The sequence below is a fragment of the Schistocerca gregaria genome, chromosome 5 (genome assembly GCF_023897955.1).
Source record: "Schistocerca gregaria isolate iqSchGreg1 chromosome 5, iqSchGreg1.2, whole genome shotgun sequence".
NCBI classification, from domain to species: domain Eukaryota; kingdom Metazoa; phylum Arthropoda; class Insecta; order Orthoptera; family Acrididae; genus Schistocerca; species Schistocerca gregaria.
This window is the reverse complement of record NC_064924.1, coordinates 11,057,678-11,062,326: the sequence shown is the minus strand read 5'-3', so window position 1 is coordinate 11,062,326 and position 4,649 is coordinate 11,057,678. Positions and strand designations below refer to the sequence as shown.

Sequence of the window (4,649 nt, the reverse complement as noted above, 5' to 3'; positions counted from 1 at the left end):
CAGAGTCTCAGGTAGAACAATCTACCCATCTTTCTGTCGAATTATTAGAAAATTTAATTATGAATGATAATTTAGTAACTGATGTCCCGAGTGATAGCAAAACCGAGGAGTTGCCAAAACAAACTGACACTCCTGCATTCAACCAGTTAGGAATTAATGGCAACATTTCTTCTGGGCAAGGGGCAGAAGTTAGCAATGTCAAGCTATGTCCATACAGTATATGCTAACAGCATTATTTGAAAAGTTTACTATTAAAGAGTAGGAGCGTGAAAAACAACGCGAGCTTAAAGTGCAGGAGCGTGAAAGACAACGTCAGCAGGAAAACGAAAAATGTAGACAGGAAAAGCTTATAGAAAACAGCAACAGGAGCTCAGGGTCCAAGAAAAGGAAAAGAAATTTATGGAAAATCTAAACAAAACTTTTCTGGAAAGAGATTAAGAAATTGTCCGTAGGATAAATCAAGTGTTGGTCGATCATGATAATGCTATTACTACCCATTTTAAGCAGGAGATCGATGCAGTAAAAACCACTATTGAACCGTTAACAAACATACCAGTTCAGGTCAATAGTCTTCAAACTGAAGTAGATAGACTAGAGAACCAATTCAAAGCCTTGGCTACCGCTGTGGAAACAATTCAGGAGGACATTCCCTCGGAAATCCGAAAGCAAGTGTTTTAGGTAACATACGTCAGTGTTGTGCGCGGCTGATATTCGGTGGTTTTGATGATCATTTTGCTGAAGATAACTGCTACCATCTTAATCAATAGTTGTATAGAATCTGTTGTATGAACTGTGATTTAGCGACACTTACACAACTTACAGACAACACTTTAACACAACGTTAACTTGCAGTTCTTTAGCAACTTGACCAAATCTTTAGCCAGGAGAAAAATAATTTAGTAATTCCTTAATGTAATAAAATAAGATTATCATTTTCATTTACAAATTAGTTAAATACCAAACCACTGAATAACACAGCGAACGCTACACTGGCCCCCAACGTGGGGCTCGAACCCCCGAACCTGAGATTAAGAGTCTCATGCTCTACCGACTGAGCTAGCCGGGCAGCAAAACAATAATGCAACGTTGGCTACGCAGCGCGTCGCGAAAATATTTACATTCCGCTTAAGTGAACGAAGCACACTACGGACACTTGTATGGTTAACGTTGTAGTGTTCAAAATGTGCATATTGTGATAAACTTACATGTGACTCACTACATTGTGTTGAACAGTGTCAAAATACAGAACATACTCCATAAGCAGTCTAATTTTATCCGTGTGAATGCGAGTGAAATGGACACCAATAAACTTTTCCACAGGATGAGAGTAGTAATTATGTTGTCACTGACGCTTATATTTTGACGTTTCATGTACCCGTCTTAAACTGAGGGACGTGGGAAAGGAGAAACAAGACCTGCTGCAGCGCGACTTCTAGCCAGCAGCAGATCCAAACCACGATGCAGCTGACGGCAACCGACGCCCCACCGACTCGGCGGGGGGCGGTCCAGCAGCAGCCACTACCTATCTGCGGTCCAACGGCTCGACACGGCGGCGGTTTGACGACGTCAGCAGCAAATTCTTAGGACATTCGATAAATGAGTGACTTTGGAAATTTTGTGATATACCACCATGAGAAAACATTCATTATCTTAGATGTTTATAACAGAGTCATTAATTTGCATTTTCCAGCATTTTTTTTTTTTTCTACATTCACGTCAAGCCTGACTGATAAAAGTAGGTGTCTGTATTTTCTTGAATCCCTTGCACAGTTTTATTCCCAGTTTTCCGAGTCCAATGAACCCAAATGGGGGGGGGGGGGGGGATAAGTTAATCCGGGAAGTATCCGCAGCAATTTCCGAGATAATTGTCACTGAAGTCATTTAAAGTACTCGATTCAACTATAATTTTATCATGTCTAAAACAACATTGAAACTAAACATTTACATCTTGAGAGTAGCAAATCTACGTGGATTACGTGCAGTGATAAAAAAAATAGGTCAACTGATTTTTTTCTCAGCCAAAGGGGCATTGTAACATCCACGTGATAAATTTTTGGCTACAGTGGGACGAGATGAATTTATGCCTCTAACAGTTATAAACATTATCTATTCGACGTATGAAAACTTATAAATATTAATTATTTATATAATATTCTATGAAGTACTTGGACACATCGATGTGCATCATACAAAGACAATGATGATTGTAAACTGCTATTATGATCTGCGTTTGTCTTCCTTTGTTTTTAGCTTTTGTAAGTTGCGGACAAATATCAAACTGAGGTCTGTTAAGAAATTGTAATTATTTGTTAATTATTACTTGAAAATAGAGTTTATTATTATTATAAACGTGAGTGAATAATTATTTGTAACTTTAATTCCTCTCTCAGTAAGCATTATCTGTGTTAATTATTTATTTCCGCTGCAAGGAGCGCAGCCATTGATGATAGCGATTTATATCGCGTTTTTGTCTCTTTTCCTTAGAAAAAAATCAAATGTTTGCTTGATGGAGTCTAAATAGTGCACAATACGAAAATGATGTTCAATAATCATTTCAAATACTTACTCATTTGGTCTAACAACAGAAAGTCTCTATCAATTGTCTGCCGCCATCTTAATAATTATTTCAGTGGCAAATTCAAATTACGCAACTCTGCGGACATAAATGCCGAACGTAATACAAATGTGTAAAAATAAATGTGCACCGGGGTTTCCGAACTCATTTTAATGAAAATAATTCGAATCAGATTGGTTCTTTAAAAGCAGTGCTCAATGCACGTTCGTTATAACAAACTTTTCTAGCTGATGTACGGAGCCGAAATTAATTACGCACGAGTTGCGAAGAATATTGTTTTAGGTAACATACGTCAGTGTTGTGCGCGGCTAATATTCTGTGGTTTTAATGATCATTTTGTTGAAGATAACTGCTTCCATCTTAATCAATAGTTGTAGAGAATCCATTGTATGAACTGTGATTTAGCGACACTTACACAGCTCACAGACAACACTTTAACACAACGTTAGCTTGGAGATCTTTAGCAACTTGACCAAATCTTTAGACGGGAGGAAAATAATTTACTAATTACTCAATGTAATAAAATAAGATTATCATTTTCATTTACAAATTAGTTAAATACCAAACCACTGAGTAACACAGCGAACGCAACACGGGGAAGTTCGTCTCCCGCCGCAACTGCTTGGCGTTCAGAAAGGGATTTTCTGGGCTCCTAGACACTAGGTCCCTGTCTTCCTGCTGTGATATCACTCTCTTCCTGCCTGATCCAGGAGCCCTGTTGGTGGTTCCTCTTTCAAGGTAGATCCTCCACCATCTCGTTGCAGTGGTATGTGGTACGCCATACCGTCTGCCAGCTTCTCTGATGGAACATCCTCCTCCCTCAATGAGAGCGACGACTCTACCGCGGCCGCTCGGAGTGGCCGAGGGGTTCTAGGCGCTTCAGCTGGATCCGCGCGACTGCTACGGTCTCAGGTTCGAATCCTGCCTCGGGCATGGATGTGTGTGATGTCCTTCGGTTAGTTAGGTTTAAGTAGTTCTAAGTTCTAGGGGACTGATGACCTCAGATATTAAGTCCCATAGTGCTCAGAGCCATTTGAGCCGTTTTTTTACTCTACCTCGAATAGACCTCTCCCAGTGAGCCATTACGGCAGACAGCCTTATGTGTATTTCTGCTTGCCGCTCTTATACTGATTCCAGGAGAGAAGGTAAACATATTTACGTCAAACGGAGCGGCAGAGGCAGAGGCATGCGCCGCAGCCGTGCTGGCTCGTCCCGGGCTGTTGGCCCACCAACGCCACCGCCAGCTCGCTCACTTGCGTCTCGCCTCGGCCAGCCTGGCTGAAGCGTAGCTCGCGAGCCGCGGCTAGTACAGACCCGGGCCGCATGGCTACGGTCACCCCTTGAAGGATCAAAAAGTTACACCTAACCTACCCAAGTCTGTAGTACAAACTAAGGCAGCTACCGCTATTGTGCTATAACATGTGCAGGCACACCTAAGTTAATGATTTATTTAAATATTTGACGAACAATACTTTCAAAAATACATTCATTTTAAACATAGCTACCACAAAATATTTCACCTAGCTAGCAAAAGCATGAAGCAGGAAACTATCTGTGCATTAGATGTAGTGTTAAGAAAACTTGTATTAACCACGACAACTAAGCGGAATGTAAAAGTAAACAAGTTTGGCGGCAGCTTCTCCAAATAATAGTATATACTTAGTATATAATACACGTTTTGTGCACTTATAACAAGTACTCAGTGTCTCTGAAACAATACGTGCTGCACGGCGGAAATTACTTTCTGCTGAGGCACTTCATTTACATCTCAATGATACACGACTACTAGAGAACATTGCTCTTTACGGCAGTCAATCCACTTGTAAATTAACATCATGATATCGCAGATATTAGGCAACACGTTACTAGGGATGAGTAAGGCAGGTTTGCAACTAAACATGCTACTCCTAGCTACTACTGAATATGAAGTTGATTATTAACGTGTCTTCATAACCATGTGTGCGGCGTTCGACTCTCAGTAAGCATAGACGTTTTCGTCACCTTATTTCTAGTTAAACGTGTGCACATCTCACTGATGGTGGACCAACATTGGACATTTCTCGTCTGTTCCTTG

At 40.6% G+C, this 4,649-nt stretch overlaps 1 non-coding gene across 1 annotated transcript; it reads right to left on the bottom strand.

The window, feature by feature from the left end:
• Nucleotides 1–990: 990 nt before the first annotated feature.
• Nucleotides 991–1,066, bottom strand: Trnak-cuu (transfer RNA lysine (anticodon CUU)). Its single transcript has one exon. It is a non-coding gene; the product is annotated as a tRNA-Lys (tRNA).
• Nucleotides 1,067–4,649: the final 3,583 nt, after the last annotated feature.